Source organism: Cebus imitator, unplaced genomic scaffold (assembly GCF_001604975.1).
Source record: "Cebus imitator isolate Cc_AM_T3 unplaced genomic scaffold, Cebus_imitator-1.0 Scaffold191, whole genome shotgun sequence".
NCBI classification, from domain to species: Eukaryota; Metazoa; Chordata; class Mammalia; order Primates; family Cebidae; genus Cebus; species Cebus imitator.
This window is the reverse complement of record NW_016107506.1, coordinates 577,592-599,404: the sequence shown is the minus strand read 5'-3', so window position 1 is coordinate 599,404 and position 21,813 is coordinate 577,592.

Here is a 21,813-nt window from a genome sequence, read left to right as displayed (position 1 = left end):
AAAACATAAGGGTGAATCTTTGTGACCTTAGATTTGGCAATGAGTTTTTAGATATGACACCAAAAGCACAAACAAAAGGAAAAAAATAGACAAATTGGACTTCTCTAACATTAAAACTTCTTCAAAGAATACAAGAAAGTAAAAAAGACTGAAAGAATGGAAGAAGAAAATGTCCAAATCATATATTTGATAAGGGACTTATATCTAGAGTATTAATCCTTACAGCTCAATACTAGAAAACCAGACATTAAAATGGGCAAAGGATTTGAATAGAAAGCTCTCTAAAAATGATATGTAAAAGTCCAACAAGCACAAGAAATGACACACAACACATTAGTAGCCATTGGGGAAATGCAAATGAAAACCAAAGTGAGATACACTTCATACCCACTATAATTAAAAAAAAAAAAACAAACAGAAAAAGAATAACAAGTGTTGGCAAAGATGGAGAAACTGGAATCCTTAGGCACTGCTGGTGGGAGTGTAAAATGATGCAGCCATTTTGGCAAACAGTCTGGTTGTTCCTTAAAAGGCTAAACACAGAGTTACCATACAATTCAGTAATTCCACCTCCCAGGTATCTACTCAAGAGAAATGAAAACATCTGTTTGCATAAATACTTGTACATAAAATGTTCCTAGCAGAATTATCCATAATAACTAAAAGGTAGAAACAAACCAAATGTCCATAAACTGATTAATTAATAAATGTGGTATATCCCTACACTGGAATATTATTTGGCTATAAAAGGTGTTGAGTACTGATATATGCTACAGCATAAATAAACTTTGAAAACAATCATGCTAAGTGAAAGAAGCCAGCCACAAATGTTCATATGTTGTATGATTCCATTTATATGAAATATCCAGAATTGGCAGAAAGTAGAGACATAGAATTTGGGAGGCTGAGACGGATGGATTACTTGAGGTCAGGAGTTTGAGACAAGCCTGGCCAACATGGCGAAACTCCATCTCTACTAAAAATACGAAAATTAGCCGGGCATGGTGGTAGGCACCTGTAATCCCAGCTACTCAGGAAGCTGATGTGGGAGAGTCACTTGAACTCAGGAGGTAGAGGTTGCAGTGAGCCGAGATCAGCTCTTGTGACAGAGTGAGATTCCGTCCCCTCCCCCCACCAAAAGAAAGTAGAGACATAGAGACAGAAAGTAAATTAGTGATTGCTTAATGCTTAGGGAGAATGGGGATATTAGAGAGTGGTAGCAAAAGGATATAGAGTTTCTTTCTGGGGTGATAAAATGTTCTAAAATCGCTTATGGTGATGGTTTCACAACTCCATGAATATACTAAAAGCTGTTGAGCAGTGTACTTTAAATGGCTGAATTGAATGGTGTGTGAATTATATTTCAATAAAGCTGCTACCAAAAGAAATCTCCAATGATTAAAAAAAAAAAAGGAGTTGGAATATTTTGAAGCCATGGAAGTATATCTTTACCCAAAAGCAAAGGTACAACTTCTTTGAATAATAACTTCCAAAGTTCAAGAAACACTTGGTGCAAGTAAACAATTATTCCTGCTTTACAGATGCAGCACTTGAGACTCAGAGGGTTAAGTGACTTGCCCAAAATTAAATTGGTAGTAGCTATGGGGAACCTAGGTTTCAACCTCAGTCTCTTAGCACAGGGCACTCTTGTTACACTAGCTCTTCTCCATGTTTCCTTCTCAGAGTCCTCTGGAGGCAGCAGAAATAGGAAACAATGCTGTCTTTGCTTATTTTCTTATTTTTTTATTTTTATTTTTTATTATACTTTAAGTTCTGGAGTATATGCATAGATTGTGCAGGTTTTCTACATAGGTATACACGTGCTATGGTGGTGGTTTGCTGCATCCATTGCCCTGTCATCTACATTAGGTATTTCTCCTAATGCGATCCCTCCCCAATCCCACCACTCCCTGCTATTTCTCCCCTAGCCCCCAACCCCACAGGCCTCGGTGTGTGATGTTCCCCTCTTTGTGTCCATGTGTTCTCATTGTTCAACACCTGGCTATGAGTGGGAACATGTGATGTTTGTTCTTCTGTTCTTGTGTCATGCCTCCCCCATGTCTACTTTAAATCATCTTCAGATTGTTTATCATACTGAATACAATGTAAATGCTATGCAAATAGTTGTTATACAGTATTGCTTTAAATTTGTATTTTTATTATTTTATTATTTTTTATTTTCTTTAATTTTTTGGCATATTTTCAATCCATGGTTGATTGAGTCTGAAGGTGCAAACCTGTAGTTATGAGAGGCCAATCGTAATGCCGTAAGTATATGAAGACTCCTGTAAACATTTCTTTTATTTTTTACTTTAATTCTTTTTTTTTAATAACGGATTTTTTTTTTCAATACAAGCACCTTGTTAAAATGTCAATAGCCCTAGGAACAGTACATATGGACAGTTTTTCTCAAATACCCATCAAAGCACCCCTAATGGAGGAGGAAAACAAACATTTGGACCCCCTGAGATCTAGGCAAGGAGTCGGAAGCTCTTGCTTCAAGCTCAAAATTTATTTGCAGTTTTAAGTTTTGTTTTAAAAGTCCATGAATTTTGCATTTTACTCCAGGTTTGTATTTTACTCTAGTTTGTAATGCTCCAAAAATAGTGACATTTCCTCTTCTATTGGCACTCCAGGAAAATGTACCATGGTTAGCCTGTGCTTCTTGTCCTTCTGCATGTCACCTTATACTCCTCAGAGTCTATAATCCCTGCCTGAGTAGAGTGGACTTACCTTATCAGCTAATGTGTTGTGTTGACAAATAAAGCAATGCAGGAAATGGGACACCCAAAGGTGACTCCAGTTTTATTTTGGGCCCATTGGGCCTGGTATTATACCCAGACTACTCTGAATCTCTGTGTGGAAACCATGCTGATTTCATTTCCAGACAGAGGCAGAAAGATGATAAGAGGAGAAGTCGGTTAGAGAACTAATGGTTTTCTGATGTTCTCAGTCTCCTGAAAATTTGATTTTAGATTTCAGCTCTTCTTGGCAATGTGAAGAAGGCCGAGGGATTCCAGTCCTTTCAACAAGCCTCTTTACTAAACTCAATTGTCCTGAGCATATCGGAGAGGGCCAGAACTTGGGAATGGTACTTGATCCTGAAGTATCCTTTCAGGTAATATTTATAGTTTGGGGGCCCCTGAAGTTCTCAAGGACCTCTTGTTCCAAGGTATAAGCATTACTTTAAGATGGGCTTGCCAAGTGAGAAGACATCATCTCATCTCCTGGGGACATTAAATTCATGATTCTGCTGTCATGAAAAAGTACTAAGAGATTAAACATTTATTGGAAGAGGGTCTTTTTAGAGTCATCTCTCAACAAGTTGTCTTATGCTGCACAGATTGTCTCAATCATTACTAACAGATGCATCTGCAGCAAAAGACAATTTTGCAAGCCCAGGCAGAAAAGAACTCATGCTTTTCTGAAATCTTTCCCCTGGCTCATACTAAAACTAGCTGGGAGAAGAGACATAGCGAAGTTTATTAGGGATGGTTCCCTGGAGGGGAAAATAATGGGGATAATGAGACAAATATTCTTAAGGCATCCAGGGGCTTCTGAAATAAGCAGACTCTGGTCCACTGAAATTGCTGTTGGAGAAATGGCTTTGCTATGCATAGTTTTACACAATGCGTTCTGTTAGGTTATATTCCAAATACATTAAAAATTATCTAAAGGGGAGCTAGTCACGTTTAAAAGCATCATCACCGGAAGTAGCCAACCTGAATAACAACATAGATAGCCCTTACTGATGTCAATGGGGTAACATAATCATTTCCTTTGTGGTTAAAATTCACCTGGGCCTCAGAAATGGCCAGAGTGAGCACTGCTCATGTTTGGAGCCAGAACAGACTGCAAGGATAGGGATTTAGGGGAGTCAAGAAAGGGGAGCTCCCATTTCTGTCTCCAGCTTGGTTCTCTTTAAGAAGTAAGAATGTGGGCTTGGGGAAAATGTGCTGAGGCAGCAATTCTGTTTGGGAAGCTTGGGAACTGACCCATTTTAAGGTCCAGAGTTGAATAAAAGAACTTTCATTTATTCCAAGTGACACTGCAGAGTCTTGTGTAGCTTATCTTTCCTAGGGCACTGTTGCTAGCCATGACCATACATCATATAATGGGAAGGTGTGGGAGAATATTCTGTGTACTAACCAGGGAGATGCCCCCATGCATTAATTCTAAATATGCTAGCCATCTTCCTACATGCCAGGCTCTACAGGAATATAAAGTTGAGTAAATCTGCACACAAATTACATGTCAGGCGCTCCCAGTTTTTGTAAAAGATGTATGTAGTGGCATATATAGTAGTTAGAAGCACATATGGGGCATGATAGGGTAGTGTTTAAGCCCACAGGTGTCAAAAGTTAGACTGCCTGAGTTTATGCCCTAGAATCTCCACTAATTAGTATCTCAAGCTCATGGAGTCTCACTTTTACCATTTGTAAAATGGGAATAGTAGTTGGACTGGCTACAGGATTTTTTTTTATTTTTTTACAATAAATGATCTGATAAATGTGTAGTGCCTGATCCATAATAAGCATTCAATAAGTAAGGCTATTATTGTTATTTATGGAAAAACTATAGTAGATTATTGACATTCCTGAAGGAAATACATATAGGGAGACCTTCGGTAATCCCTTGAGAGTAACTCCATAACATAGCTATGGAAGCAAAATTTTGGAAGAGGCAACTAAGCCTCAGTAAGAAATTTTGATTTTACAAACCAACCAACCTTCTTCCCTGGAAAATGCAACATTAGAATGAGTTCTCAGCAAATGGCAAATTGCTTTTTGCCATGGACTTTTGGAGTTAGATGGGTCTAGTGCAAATTAGGGCATTAAATTCCCGAGAATGTAGAAGGTCCATAAGATGGCAAAATCATCACAGAGAAATTCAATTTGCTGGGGGAGCAAGGGGGTGGGATGCACCTAACAAACTGTCTTGTGACAAACTTGGAAATTCCAGCTCTGCCTAAGCTCCTAGGTGACGTGGTAATTGTCTGGGACTTCAGGAGCTGCGCTGGAGTTGGGAATTGTTGGCTGACCCAAACCTAAGGTGTATGTGGGAGAGAGACCGCGAGGAAGGAAAAATGGGAGGGAGAGAGGCACAGAGAGTGAGCATTTTGATGGCGGGCATATGGACTTCTTGGTCAACAGGGAGAGAACTCTTAAGGATGTTAACCAATTCAGACAAACTGTACTACAGATTCCATCACAGACTGTGTGGAATAACTTCCTTAGCTCTGAAAAGTTCAACTGAAAAGTTCAGATAGCTGTCTAGAGTGGACACTGAGGCCACATTTTTGTGAGGCTGAATTAGACCATTAGACTGTCTGGCATTCTACGATGCTCTGTAGACAATTCCCATTTTTCTGAGAGACGTGTTTATGCTCTGTCTGATTCTGAAAGACCGTTACTGGACACTTTTACATAACCCTGACATTGAAGGGTAGAGCAAGTTCAAGGCAAAGTGGAACTTCATACCCAGCTGGCCTTCAGTGTACTAGCCTACTTTTTCTGCACAATTTTCTCCCATCTACTGAGAGCTCTCTTCCTTTTAAAGGCCCTGACACCCTTTTCTATCTTCACCCTTTTCTCCATCAATCTCTGCTTCAGCAAAATATTTGATATGAGTCATTTATATTTCATGTAAATTTAAGCCAACACATTACTTTCCCCAGAATTAATTTTCCCTTAGCCTCAAATATGTGTGGCAATTGAACTCATCTTGTGTCTGGCTTTGACTTGGCTCTTATGTTCACTGAGCCATGAAACAACTTCAGAGAGGACATTGTAGGTTTCAGTATGGTACAACATGGAACTTTAGTAGCAGGAGTTTTGATTCACAGGTCATACTTTGATCAAAGAAAGTTATCTGTACCGGGAGAAGAAACATGCTTGTAAGTAAATCAAGAAAGAACCTCTATACCAAACTGGATTTAAAAGCAAAGGAAGGAGAATAGGGGAAAAAAGGAGAAGGAAGAAGAGAAGAAGAAAATAAAAAACAAAGGAAGAGAAATAGAGAAACAATCACTACTTTCTCCTGGCAGCTAAGAACAAAGAGCCCAAGTGACAATGCCCAGACAAGGGCCCTGCAGAGGCTAGAGCTGGCTGGTGCAGGCAGGGCCCAGGGAATGGCACTGATTGCATGACCCTTTCTCTTTTCCTTTGCTTTACAAATCTTTGCCTTGTGAAATGACTTCAAAAGCAACTACCACCTTCCCCATTTTCTTATTTTTTTTTTCAAACGTTGCTCAAATCACACACATACAAACAATAAGAACATGCACACACACACACACACACACACACACACACACACACACCCCATTTTAGGAAGTTTCTATGACTTTCCAGCCTTGTTTGTTTTCCATCCGTCTCTTTACCTAGTTATTTCTCTTACTGATTGATTTATTTGAAGATTTTAAAGGTCAAAGTTTAGTTTATTATTACCTTTAAAAATGTATGTTAAAAAATAGAACAAAGAATATCCTGAAGAACTAGCTAGGTGCTGTGCAAAGCCCAGAAGTTGTTCCAATTTCTACTTACAGGATTTAAAATCTTGCTTTTGAACAGAGATAAAACTAGAGGGAGAGAAAGAGAAAAGAACATCATCAAAGCAAAGAAAAAGGAGGCTGAAGTGTCCAAAAGTATCATGTTAGCTTTTTTTTTCCAATAGATTAAAATAATCCAAATAACCTCTGAAACATGGCAACTTTATATATAGGGTGTGTTGAAAATGATATATCAGCTTATAACTGTTTTTCTTAAAAAATAGCTCTTTTTGTACTTACAATGTCAAACCAATGATATTGTTGATGGGTGGGAATGTGTAGCTTGAGGAAACTTGGTACCTGAGTTACAGGTTAAAATTTAAAACTGTATGAAATAATGGCTTGTGTGAAATAGTGTCCTGATTTAGATTAGGCTATTGTGGCAAAAAGAGCCCAGCAGTATAAATCACAGTTTCCAATCAAGCTGTCCAATGAATGTTTTCACTATCTGCTATGTGACACTTCTTGAAGGGCAGGAAGAATTGGGGTTTCTCTCTGAAAAATGTGGGTTCCTAGAGATTTCTCTGTCTGCCACTGTCTCATACAACATTAGTGGTAGCTTCTCCTCTTCTCAACCCTAGAATCCAACACAGATTTTTAAAAAAGAGATATGACTGTATTCTGTTACCAAGAATGTGGGAATGAAAACTGTATAACAACAGTAGTCATGTGTTGTATGTTTCATATGCTCCAAGCACAGTACCTGGTGCGGTACATTCATACTTCATTATCCCTGAACCTCATAAGTCAGCCAGCTTCTTTAGCGGTGCTTCCAACCTGTGGAAGAGAAAGGCTTCCTGTTTAGCCTCCAGGCTCATCTTTTTTTCCTATTAGCAGACTCCTTTCTATACATTGGTGAAGGCATTCATTCATGGTCAAGCTGACAGTGGGGTTGGTAGTGCAGGAGACAGGAACTCTAACACCCTCAGAGCCTCAGAGTGTTAGAATCCTGCAAGCAGAGGCAGGAAGCAGATCTGGGTCATGTGATTGCCTCCCCACACAATGCAATCCACCTGCAGATGGTGCTGGGCAGTTTCTGTCTTAGAGTTAAGCAACTCTCTTATGTTTGAGCTCTCTGAAGAACAAATGGGGAACATCAAAGTTTTACTGTTTTTGCGGTGTTGTGATGTGACTTGTGTTTGAATATCCTCACTTACTTTTTCGTCCTGGGCTGTGAGTCACTCGCTGGCCCCTTGTAAGTAGAACTTTAAGGTGGTGCCTGGAATGATCGTGGGTTTGTAGTTTGAAGTTAAATGACCTGTATTTGAACCTCAGCTTGACTGCTTATCAATCATGTGACTTTGTGCAGCTCACTTCCATGAGTCTCAGGAGCCTTCTTCCAAAAATGAGGATTAAACAAGGGACATAATTTATGCAAAACACTTAGTGTGAGGCCAGGCACAGTGGCTCAGGCCTGTCATCCCAGCACTTTGGGAGGCTGAGGCCGGTGGATCACCTGAGTCAGGAGTTTGAGACCAGTCTGGCCAACATGGTAAAACCCCATCTCTACTAAAAACACAAAAATTAGCTGGATGTGATAGCAGGCATCTGTAATCCCAGCTACTTGGGTGGCTGAGGCAGGAGAATCGCTTGAACCTGGAAGGCAGAGGTTGCAACCTCGGTGACACAGTAAGACTCTGTCTCAAAACAAACAAACAAACAAACAAACAAACAAACAAACAAACAAAAACAAACCCACAACACTTAGTGCAGTGCCTGGCACTTAGTAAGCATTCAGAAAAAGTTACTGATAATTATTATTCTGATCATCAGCCTGAGAGCCTGTATGTAGCCCGTATTACATGGGCAACATGCTTTTGAATGCAGATTATTAGCTTTGTCAATCATGTTGGAAATATGTTGTATAAGGAATATTTTCCTTTTGTAGCCACACAGATGTGACAGTCTTGCCCTTTGTTTATCTTTTCTTTCTTATACTATTTAAGGCTCTCTTAAAGTATAAGCCGTTAGGTAATTTATATATATATATACACACACACACACACACACACACACACACACACATCCACATACACACTCACATATAGACACACACATACACAAATAAATAAATAAGAATAAGACTGGGTGTGGTGGCTCACACCTGTAATCCCAGTGCTTTGGGAGGCTGAGACAGGCAGATCACTTGAGGCCAGGAGTTCAAGACCAGCCTGGCCAACATGGCAAAACCCCATCTGTACTACAGATACAAAAATTACCCCTGCATGGTAGAGCATAGCTGTAATCCCAGCTACTTGGGAGGCTGAGGCATGAGAATCGCTTGAACTAGGGAGGTGGAGGTTCCAGTGAGCCAACCATGTCACTGCACTCCAACCTGGATGTGAGTGAGACACCATCTCAAAGAAACAACAACAACAACGAAAAACAAACAACCCAAAGAAATAAGTAAAATAAAGATAAATATGCAATAAAATGTTTTATATTTATAGTAAATATATAAAACTGCTATCATACTTTGGGAACAAAAGTGGTAAACAATGTGACATTGGGGCCCCCACGTTGTTACCCTGTGGCATTGTTATCCCAAAGTACTTTGAACTGCAGGAGATTGGGAGGGCCTCCGAAGTAAGAAAATCACTGTGACCTTACCCTGCCTTTCTGTGTGAAGCATGGTCATAAAAGAATTCCCCAACCTACCTTGCCTGAAAGTAGGACACAAGACCCTCATCCCAGGGGGACCTGCTCCATACACAGGGAGAAAGTATGCTACACAGAGGTCAAGAAGAATCTGAGCAAACAGGCTTTCCTGGGTTCCCTTCTCAGTTGATTACCAATAGTCAGACTTTTCTAATCATGTTTCTACGTAACTATCTACTTCTTTCATCAGACTTAGCATAAAAATACAATTTTTTCTGGGTCTTCAGGTCTTCATTTCTGAAGGCTCCTGTGTCAAGTAAAACTTTGCTAAATAAATGTGTTGTGCTTTTTTCTTGCTAACCTGTCTTCTGTTATAGAACTGTTGGCCATGACTCCTGAGATGAATCAGGAAAGGGTGTTACCCTTTCTTCCTTACAGTGGTAAAGCGAGTAATTTGCATTCAGAAGCATGCCATATACCATGCTACATATGTGTGTATATGTATATATACGTGTGTGTGTGTGTGTGTGTGTGTGTGTGTATATATATTTGGTCACTTTAAATTGAGAAACTTAAAAAGTAATTTAGTCTAAAATTTCTTAGACAAAAATAAGTTGACTATCCATTTTTGGTGTCATGCACATTGCAGAAAACCTAGTTTACTAGTTAATGCGGTGAATACAGTTATTTCTGAGATTCTCCCCATGTCTAGAGGAGTGGCTTCCTCCTGAAAATTTGCCATTTTGTCATTTGAGTGCTTTGATTCAGTGAACAGTGAGAACTTTGTCTTTTGATAAAGCAATTTAAACATGGATTTGTTATATGGAAGGAAGAACTTTCTCTACATTTTCTTGATGAGGAAGTTGATTCCTTGAATGTGGTATTATTTTTCCCTTAAAGGATTATTTCCTGATTAAGGGAAACTTAGTTTTTCATAAAGAGCCTCCAAATTTGTTGAAAACTGTTTTTTTTTTTTTTTTTAACTATTATTATTATACTTTAAGTTTTGGGATACATGTGCAGAACGTGCAGGCTTGGTACATAGGTATGAATGTGCCATGGTGATTTGCTGCATCCATCAACCCATCGTCTATTAGGTATTTCTCCTAATGTTATCCCTCCCCTTGTCATTCTCCCCCTGACAGACCCCAGAGTGTGTTGTTCCCCTCCGTGTGCTCATGTGTTCACATTGTTCAGCTCTCACTTATGAGTGAGAACATGTGGTGTTGGGTTTCTGTTCCCATGTTAGTTTGCTGAGAATGACGGTTTCCAGCTTCATCCTCATTCATGTCCCTGCAAACATGAACTCCTTTTTTATGGCTGCATAGCATTCCATTATATATATGCATGATATTTTCTTTATCCAGTCTATCATTGATGGGCATTTGGGTTGGTTCTAAGTCTTTGCTATTGTGAACAGTGATGCAATAAACATACATGTGCATGTGTCTTTATAGCAGAATGATTTATAATCCTTTGGGCATATACCCAGTAATGGGATTGCTGGATCATATGGCATTTCTAGTTCTAGAGCCTTGAGGAATCTCCACACTGTATTCCACAATGGTTGAACTAATTTACACTCCCACTAACAGTGTAAAATGTTCCTATTCCTTCACATCTTGTTCAGCATCTGTTGTTTCCTTACTTTTTAATGATCACCATTCTGACTGGCGTGAGATGGTATCTCATTGTGGTTTTGATTTGCATTTCTCTAATGACCAGTGATGATGAGATTTTTAAATATGTTTTTTGGCCATATAAATGTCTTCTTTTTAAAAGAGTCTGTTGATATCCTTAGCCCACTTATTGATGGTTTTTTTTTTCTTGTAAATTTTTTTAAGTTCCTTGTAGATTCTGGATATTAGCCCTTTGCCAGATGGATAGATTGCAAAAATATTCTTTCATTCTGTAGGTTGTTTCTTCACTCTGATGAAAGTTTCTATTGCTGTGCAGAAGCTCTTTAGTTTGATTAGATCCCATTTGTCCATTTTGGCTTTTGTTGCCATTGCTTTTGTTGTTTTAGTTATGAACTCTTTGCCCATGCCTGTGTCCTGAATGGAATTGCCTAGGTTTTCTTCCAGGGTTCATGGTTTTAGGTTTTATGTTTAAATCTTTAATTCATCTTGAGTTAAATTTTGTATAATGTGTAAGAAAGAGGTCCAGTTTCAGTTTTCTGCATATGGCTAGCGAGTTTTCCCAACACCATTTATTAAATAGGAAATCCTTTCCCCATTGCTTGTTTTTGTTAGGTTTGTCAAAGATCAGATGGTTGTAGATGTGTGGTGTTATTTCTGAGGCCTCCGTTCTGTTCCATTGGTATGTATATCTGTTTTGGTACCAGTACCATGCTGTTTTGGTTTCTGTAGCCTTGTAGTATAGTTTGAAGTCAGGTAGTGAGATGCCTCCAGCTTTGTTATTTTTGCTTAGGATTGTCTTGCCTATACGGGCTCTTTTTTGGTTCCATATGAAATTTAAAGTAGTTTTTCCTAATTCTGTGAAGAAAGTCAATGGTAGCTTGATGGAATAGCATTGAGTCTATAAGTTACTTTGGGCAGTATGGCCATTTTCACGATATTGATTCTTCCTATCCATCAGCATGGGATGATTTCCCATTAGTTTGTGTCCTCTCTTATTTCCTTGAGGAGTGGTTTGTAGTTCTCCTTGAAGAGGTCCTTCACATCCCTTGTGAGTTGTATTCCTAGGTATTTTATTCTTTTTGTAGCAGTTGTGAATTGGAGTTCACTCATGATTTGGCCCTCTGTTTGTCTATTATTGGTGTATAACAATGCTTGTGATTTTTGCGCATTGATTTTGTATCCTGAGATTTTGTTGAAGTTGCTTATTAGCTTAAGGAGTTTTTGGGCTGAGATGATGGGGTTTTCTTTTTTTTTTTTTTTTTTTCTTTTTTTTTTTTTTTTTTTTTTTTTTTTTTTTTTTTTTTTTTTTTTTTTTTTTGTTGTTTTTTTTTTTTTTTTTTTTTTTTTTGAGACGGAGTTTCGCTCTTGTTACCCAGGCTGGAGTGCAATGGCGCGATCTTGGCTCACCGCACCTCCGCCTCCCGGGTTCAGGCAATTCTCCTGCCTCAGCCTCCTGAGTCGCTGGGATTACAGGCACGCGCCACCATGCCCAGCTAATTTTTTGTATTTTTAGTAGAGACGGGGTTTCACCATGTTGACCAGGATGGTCTCGATCTCTTGACCTCGTGATCCACCCGCCTCGGCCTCCCACAGTGCTGGGATTACAGGCTTGAGCCACCGCGCCCGGCCGATGATGGGGTTTTCTAAATATACAATCATGTCATCTGCAAACACAGAAAATTGACTTCCTCTCTTCCTATTTGAATACCCTTTATTTCTTTCTCTTGCCTGATGGCCAGAACTTCCAATACTATGATGAATAGAACTGGTGAGAGAGGGCATCCTTGTCTTGTGCTGCTTTTCAAAGGGAATGCTTCCAGCTTTTGCCCATTCAGTATGGTATTGGCTGTGGGATTGTCATAAATAGCGCTTATTATTTTGAGATATACTCCATCCATACCTAGCTTATTGAATGTTTTTAGCATGAAGGGGTGTTTAATTTTATTGAAGGCCTTTCTGCATTTATTGAGATAATCGTGGTTTTTGTCATTGGTTCTGTTAATGTGATGGATTACATTTATGGATTTGCATTTGTTCAACCAGCCTTGTATTCCAGGGATGAAGCCAACTTGCCCATGGTGGATAAGCTTTTTAATGTGCTGCTGGATTTAGTTTGCCAGTATTTTATTGAGGATTTTCACATCAATGTTTGTCAGGGATATTGATCTGAAATTTTTTTTTTGTTGTTGTGTCTTTGCTAGGTTTTGATATCAGGATGATGCTGCCCTCATAAAATGAGTTAGGGAGGAATCCTTTTTCTATTGCTTGGAATAGTTTTAGAAGGAATGGTACCAGCTCCTCTTTGTACGTCTGGTAGAATCTGGCTGCTAATTCATCTGGTCATGTGCTTTTTTTGGTTGGTAGACTACTACTTACTGCCTCAGCTTCAGAACTTGTTATTGGTCTATTCAGGGCTTTGACTTCTTCCTGGTTTAGTCTTGGGAGGGTATTTGTGTCCAGAAATTTATCAACTTCTTCTAGATTTTCTAGTTTATTTGCATAGAGGAGTTTATAGTATTCTCTGATGGTAGTTTGTATTTCTGTGGGATCAGTGGTTATATCCCCTTTATCATTTTTTGTTGTGTCTTTGATCACAACAAAATAGAGAGGAATCTATTTGATTCTTCTCTCTTTTCTTCTTTACTACAAACTACCATCAGATAGTTTGTATTTCTATGGGACCATCAGATAGTTTGTATTTCTGTGGGTTCAGTGGTGACATCCCCCTATCATTTTTTATTGTGTCTATTTGATTCTTCTCTCTTTTCTTCTTTATTAGTCTGGTTAGCAGTCTATCTATTTTGTTAATCTCTTCAAAGAACCAGCTCCTGGATTCATTGTTTTTTTGAAGGGTTTTTTTGTGTCTCTATCTCTTTCAGTTCTGCTCTGATCTTACTTATTTCTTGTATTCTGCTAGCTTTTGAATTTGTTTGCTCTTGCTTCTCTAGTTCTTTCAATTGTGATGTTAGGGTGTCAGTTTTAGATCTTTCCCACTTTCTTCTGTGGGCATTTAGTGCTATAAACTTCCCTCTAAACACTGCTTTAGTTGTGTCCCAGAGATTCTGGTACATTGTGTCTTCGTTCTCACTGGTTCAAATAACTTATTTATGTTTGCCTTCATTTTGTTATTTACCCAGTAGTCATTCAGGAGCAGGTTGTTCAGTTTCCATGTAGTTGTATGGTTTTGACTGAGTTTCTTAATCCTGAGTTCTAATTTGATTACACTGTGATCTGAGAGACTGTTTGTTATGATTTCCATTCTTTTGCATTTTCTGAGGAGTGTTTTATTTCCAATTATGCGGTCAGTTTTAGAATAAGTGAGATGTGGTGCTGAGGAGAATGTATATTCTGTTGATTTGGGGTGGAGAGTTCTGTTGATGTCTATTAGGTCCACTTGGTCCAGAGCTGAGTTCAAGTCCTGAATATCCTTGTTAATTTTTTGTCTTGTTGATCTGTCCAATATTGACAGTGGGGTGTTAAAGTCTCCTGCTATCATTGTGTGGAGTCTAAGCCTCTTTGTAGGTCTCTAAGAACTTGCTTCTTGAATCTGGGTTCTCCAATATTGGATACATATATATTTAGGATAGTTAGCTCTTCTTGTTGCATTGATCCCTTTACCATTATGTCATGCCCTTCTTTGTCTTTTTAAATCTTTGTTGGTTTAAAGTCTGTTTTATCAGAGACTAGGATTGCAACCCCTGCTGGTTTTTTTTTTTTTTTTTTTTTTTTTTTGCTTTCCATTTGCTTGGTAAATCTTCCTCCATCCCTTTATTTAGAGCTTATATGTGTCTTTGCATGTGAGATGGGTCTCCTGAATATAGCACACCAATGGGTCTTGACTCTCTATTCAATTTGCCAGTCTTTGTCTCTTAATTGGGGCATTTAACACATTTACATTTATGGTTAATATTGTTATGTATGAATTTGATCTATCATTATGATGCTAGCTGATTATTTTGCCCATTAGTGGATGCAGTTTCTTCATAGTGTCGATAGTCTTTACAGTTTGGTATGTTTTTGCAGTGGTTGGTACCAGTTTTTCCTTTCCATATTTAGTGTTTCCTTCAGGAGCTCTTGTAAGGCAGGCCTGGTGGTAACAAAATCCCTCAGCATTTGCTTGTCTATAAAGGATTTTATTTCTTCTTCATTTATGAAGCTTAGTTTGGCTGGATATGAAATTCTAGGTTGAAAGTTCTTTTCTTTAAGAATGTTGAATGTTGGCCTCCACTGTCTTCTAACTTCTAGGGTTTCTGCAGAGACATCCACTTTGAGTCTGATGTGCTTCCCTTTGTGGTAACCCGACTTTTCTCTCTGGCTGCCCTTAGCATTTTTCCCTTCATTTCAACCTTGGTGAATCTGATGATTATGTGTCTTGGCACTCTCTTCTCGAGGAGTATCTTTGTGGTGTTCTCTGTATTTCATGAATTTGAATGTTGGTCTGTCTTTCTAGGTTAGGGAAGTTCTCCTGGATAATATCCTGAAGTGTGTTTTCCAACTTAGTTCCATTTTCCCTGTCACTTTCAGGAACACAATCAAGCATAGGTTTGGTCTCTTCACATAGTCCTGTATTTCTTGGAGGCTTTGTTCCTTCCTTTTCATTCTTTTTTCTCTAATCTTGTCTTCACAATTTATTTCAATAAGTTTATCTTCAATCTCTGATATCCTTTCTTCTGCTTGATTGATTCAGCGATTGATACTTGGGTATGCTTCTTGAAGTTCTCATGCTGTGTTTTCCAACTTCTTCAGGTCATTTATGTTCTTCTCTAAACTGGTTATTCTAGGTAGCAGTTCCTGTAACATTTTATCAAGGTTTTGAGCTTCCTTGCATTGGATTGGAACCTACTCCTTTAGCTTGGAGGAGTTTGTTATTACCGACCTTCTGAAGCCTACTTCTGCCAATTCATCAATCTCATTCTCCGTCCAGTTTTGTTCCCTTGCTGGCGTGGAGTTGCAATCCTTTGGAGGAGAAGAGGCATTCTGGCTTTTGGAATTTTCAGCCTTTTTGCACTCGTTTCTTCTCATCTTCATGTATTTATCTAGCTTTGGTCTTTGAAGTTGGTGACCTTCCGATGGGGTTTTTGGGTAGTCATCCTTTTTGTTGATGTTGATGCTAGTGCTTTCTGTTTGTTAGTTTTCTTTCTAACAGTCAGGCCCCTCTTCTGCAGGTCTGCTGCAGTTTGTTGGAGGCTCACTCCAGACCCTGTTTGCCTGGGTATCACCAGCAGAGGCTGCAGAACAGCAAATATTGCTGCCTGTCCCTTCCTCTGGAAGCTTCATCCCAGAGGGCACCTGCCAGATGCCAGCTGGAGCTCTCCTGTATGAGGTGTTTGTCCACCCCTGCTGGGAGTTGTCTCCCCATCAGGAGGCATGGGGATCAGGGATCCCCTTGAGGAGGCAGTCTATCCCTTAGCAGAGCTTGAGCACTGTGCTGGGAGAGCCACTGCTCCCTTCAGAGCAGGCAGGCAAGAACGTTTAAGCCTGCGGAAGCTGTGCCCACAGCCACTCCTTCCCCCAGGTGCTCTGTCCCAAGGAGATGGGAGTTTTATTTGTAAGCCCCTGACTGGGGCTGCTGCCTTTCTTTCAGAGATGCTCTGCCCAGAGAGGAGGAATCTAGAAAGGCTGTCTGGCTACAGCACCTTTTGTGGTGCTGCAGTGGGCTCTGCCCAGCCTCAACTTCCAGACAGCTTTGTTTACATGGTGAGGGCAAAACTGCCTACTTAAGCCTCAGTAATTGTGGACGCCCCTCCCGCACCAAGCTCGAGCATCCCAGGTTGACTTCAGACTGCTGTGCTGGCAGCAAGAATTTTGACCCAGTGGATCTTAGCTTGTTGGGCTCCATGGAGGTGGGATCCACTGAGCAAGACCACTTGGTTCCCTGGTTTCAGCCCCCTTTCCAGGGGAGTGAACATTTCTGTCTCGTTGATGTTGCAGGTGCCACTGAGGTACAAAAGAAAACTCCTACAGCTAGCTTGGTGTCTGCTCAAATGGCCGCCCACCTTTGTGCTTGAAACCCACGTCCCTAGTGGCATAGGCACCTGAGGGAATCTCCTGGTCTACAGATTGCAAAGACAGTGGGAAAAGCGTAGTATCTGGGCCAGAGTACACCATTCCTTAAGGCACGTTCCCTCGTGGCTTCCCTTGGCTAAGAGATGAAGTTCCCTGACCCCTTGCACTTCCTGGGTGAGACAACACCCCACGCTGCTTCTGCTTGCCCTCCATGGGCTGCACCTACTTTCTAATCAGTCCCAATGAGATGAACTGGGTATCTCAGTTGGAAACACAGAAATCACCTGCCTTCTGCATTGGTCTTGCTGGGAGCTGCAGACCGGAGCTGCTCCTATTCTGCTATCTTGTCTGGGAAAATCTGAAAACTATGTTTAATAGTCTGTTTTATTTCCTGTGTTAACTATCAGTGTAGAAACATATTTTTTGAGTATCATAGTTAATCCATGGGCTGCAATGCCTGAAATGCAATACATTGTGTACTGAGTCAGCAAGAGTGTGTTCTTACTCACTGGCAGAGGTGTGTTTTTACTTGTTTGAATAAATGTTTGAAAAGTAACAAATAACATAAAAAATTTTAAAATTAAAAAATGGGAAGTTTTTTTTGAGATGGAGTCTCACTGGTACCCAGGCTGGAGTGCAGTGGTATGATCTCGGCTCACTGTAACCTTTGTCTCCCAGGTTTAAGCGATTTTCCTGCCTCAGCTTCCTGGATAGCTGGGACCACAGGCATGCACCACCGTGACCATGCTGGGCTAATTTTTGCATTTGTAGTCAAGATGGGTTTTCACCATGTTGGCCAGGCTGGTCTCAAACTCCTGGACTCAAGCAATCTACCTGCTTCAGCCTCCCAAAGTGTTGAAATTATAGGCATAAGCCACTATGCCAGGCTGAAAGTTTGTAAATGACATTCTATATGACCCTGCACTCTACATTACACTCTGGAATTTTTCTTGAACATGTCTATTTTTTTTTGTTGTTTAAACCATCAAACAGACCTCTTTGCAGCAATTACAAGCTGGTTAGCATTTTGCTTTGGGCACAAAAGTGAAAGCTGTTGCTCTGTGGGCCCAAATGAAGAACAGGTTCTGAGGCTTGGACATGAAAGTGCGAGTTGTACCTAGACAATACTTTATGATGTATCTTGCTTCAAGCTGAAATCTTAGAAAGCCTTAGAAATGTGAGCTTCTTGGTCCTCATGGCTTTCTATCATTCTATCAACTTTTTATTTTGAAAAATGTTGAACCTATAAAAAATTGAAATAGTTATAAAATCCTGCTATGCTTTACTAGATTCAATGATTGTTTTAGCATTTTGCCACTTTGTGTTCCCCTCACCCTTATCATGCCCACACACTTCCATGTCCCACACACTGGATTTGTGTGGATTTTCCCTACATGATAAGATTCAGGCTAAACGTTTTTGGCAAGATCGTAACACAACAGAGATGGAAAAGCATTTAGAGTAGAAAGGAATGTGTTTTTGCCCTTACCTGTGTAAGTGAAGAACTTGGGCAGGGTACTTCCTCAGGCCAGGGGACAAAGGTGACAGTTGCACGTTTGGAAAGGGACTTAGGAAGTTAGTGACTTACGGAGCTAGTGGGTGTGCAGGGCGATATAGAAGGTTGGTGGCTTCTGTCAAGTTGCACAATTAAATATTTAAATATTCTCGAGGCTGATACAATTACGTACCTTGGGTCTCAAAACTCTCCCCCACCATCTGCATTTCCAAGGCAAAATCTATGACGATGTTCCTTTCATATCTGCTCACAATTCATTCCAAAACTTTGTTGATCTTCCAAAAGTTTGTTTTTCACTTCAATGATATTTTTGATCATCATTTACATCAGGTTTGACTTAATAACAAGGTTTGTGGTTTAGGGTAAGGACAGGGAGGGAATCACTGTATGATTTGCCCCATGTCTTGCACGTATTAAAGTCAGCTCAAAGCTTATTTTTATTTTTTATTTGAAAACCATGATTCTCTGTGATGAAAGAGGCAGAGGAATACTTAGGATGGAAAGAGTTGAGAAGGATTCCCCAAACTAGCATTCGAAGAAACCATGATGGAAATCCTGCAAGAGGAGATGAAGCAGCTAAAAGGATGAGGCCAGATGCTTAAAGTCCTGGAGTCCCCAGGAAAGGTTGTAAATAATAGATTGTTTGCCTTAAAATATGACTAAAAAAGTAAATGACCAAAAAATGGTAAACTTCAGAACACTTCCTAGAATTATCTAGTAGTTACTAATTTTTTAAGTAAATATTTTAAAATAAATAAATATTTATTTATTTATTTTGCTGTGTCCTGGGGCACATTACTTCTGTGGCAAAGATGTCAGAAAACTGATTTTAAAAAATACTGGCCAAGACTTGTAAACAACAACAGCAAACAGCTATCCAGAAGTCCTGGGAGAATGGGGGTCCTGGGGCCCACCCAGTCTGTAGCTGGAATCCTCAAGCCAGATCATGGAAAGCAGTGGTAGCTATTGGGCTTTTTCCCTCTAAGCGGTTCTCCAGGCCTTAGAATCTCCTCTCTCTGATAGGTAGTGGAGGCTGCAGAGAAGGAGAGCAACACAATAGTGAATTCTGGGCAAAGATTGAGTTTCCTAACTATCTGTTGTTAGTGGCTTCTTGAAGGTCAGGGCTGAGTTCACAGAAAAGGTGGCACAATGGCTGTGAATTAATTACTGCTATAATTTCCATTCCTATCTTTCTTTACCTTCCATTGGCTGGTGGCTCATGCTTAAGTGTTCAAAAAGTTCAGCTCCAAGATGCCCAGGCAGGGGTTGGCATAGTGTGAAATGAGCTATGCCCCTTGGAACACCATCGTTATCAGTAGCCGTGATAAAGAAACATCTGCCCCCACAAAAAGTCAAGGGCAAAGGTCATCTGGCATTCCAAGAGAACTCTCCGCAGCAGGGAGCCTTCTAATTGGCTGGTATTGATCGGTAAATTGTGTCCCTGCTGTGATTAATTCCAGCCCCCCACCCAAACTCCCACAGCATGAGCGTGATAGGTCAAGGTTTGAGGCCTCTAAGCATCCTTTACAAATGGACCTCAGGTCCTTAAAGGTACCAGTGAAGAATTGCAGCTTGTTAACTCTCTCTGGCTGCTAGTGCTAACCCAGGAAGCCAGTTTCATTCAGTTTCCTTGCTCTCACTAATAGCAGCTTAATGGGATGCTAATGTGAGGAACAGACGTTATCTGATGGCTTGTGCGATTTATGATGGATTTATTACCACTCTGTGTTCCCTTGGTGTTCAGTGCATCTTTTCCCCATCCATCCCTGTTATTGGCCTTAGCAAATGGTTTCATAATTAATTAATTTTTTTTTTCCTGAAGGGGGTTAAATTATTTTTACCCTGCTCCTTTTCCTCCATATTTAATTCCCGATGGGCAACTCTTCTCTGTGTGCCTACCAAAGAGGGAATATACTAACTCACAGCTGTTCTCTTCATGGCCTCCACTCTGCCCCACCTTTCCTGCCAGCTAATGCCTACTCATCTTTCTAGAATAGTGGTTCTCAGGCTTCACTCTTCACTGGAGTTGCCTGGGCGAGCTTTTAAAATACTTAGACCTGGGTCCTATTCCCAGAGACTCTGATTTAATTCCGGAGTGCTGCCTGAGTGTTGGGAGTTAGAAAAGCTATTCTAATGTGCATTGTTGAGAACCACTGAAATGTAAGATTCTAGACCATGTTGAATGCTACCTACCCCATGATGCTTGCTTTTTCCATGTGTCCCAGTGGGCAGGATCTCCCAGTCCTTGTAATCCAAATAACACTGTATACATCCTTGAAATCCACATAATACTTTGCACATTTCCATTGGCAGCTACCTTACAGTTCACCTATTTGTGAACTTGTCTCATGGCCACTATCAGACTGTGAGCTACTTTGGTCAGGGACAGTGCCTGAGCCATCTTGGTGCCATTGCAGTGCCTTGCACCTAGCGGGAATTCAGTAAGTACTTATTGAATTTATTGAGTTTTCTACCAGTGACAACACTTCTTGGGAAGTGTGCTACCAGCCCCCAATCCTGAATCCATATCAGGCAATAGGAATGGATTCTATTTCAGGTTCCCAAAGACAGATTTTTCCTGCCAGTGTGTCCCTGCTACCTTCTACCATCCCCTCTCACCAGGGTGACCACATGTCCTTGTTTGCTGGGACAGTCACTGCTTATGCCTTTTATCCACTGTTATTATGAATAGCACCTCTTCTGACTCTCAAAGGTGTCCCAGTTTGGATGACAAATTATAGGGTTCCTCTACTCACCTCCTCCTCCAGGTCTCTTTCCTCAAGTCAGCCTAGAATAGAAAGACTGCTTCAGGATCCATATCTTCTTTATAAACTAAGCTTAAATAAGCTCAGAAAGACCTGCACCGATGCTACATAATTTTATAATTCCATGTATAAAAAATTATGAAAACTGGCAAAACTAATCTATATTGTTAGAAGTCAGGAAAGGAGTTTTCTTTGGAGGAAGAATGCCTGGGGTAGTTCTGGGATGCTGGAGGTATTCTGTTTCTTCATCTGAGTGTTGGTTACACAGGCGTGTTCATTTCATGAAACTTCATCACACTGTAACATTTATCCACTTTTATGTATGTATATTATACTTTCATAGTTTTTTTTTAAAAGAGGCTAACATAATCAGTACAGAACTGTAAAAGTTAATGTTTATTCTTATTAATTAATATAACTGTTCTGATTGGCAAATTCTTGTCAACACCAGCAAAGTGCTACAATACACAGAACATGCAAGAAATCTAGTGTTCATCTTCTTGGAGACATGTATTATTATTCCTTTATTAATAATGTTTTTTATTTATTAAGAAAATGTTTGTTGTCAATTACAAAATAAAGTATAGTCTTGTTTATGATATAATTCTTCTAACAATTCTGTGAATTAGGTGAGTGTTTTCTCATGTTACAGATAAGACAGCTGTCACAGACATGTTGGAAATGGGTTGAGTTTATACGGACTGAACTTTCCCAGAGTAGATTGTAGAATTGCCAGGG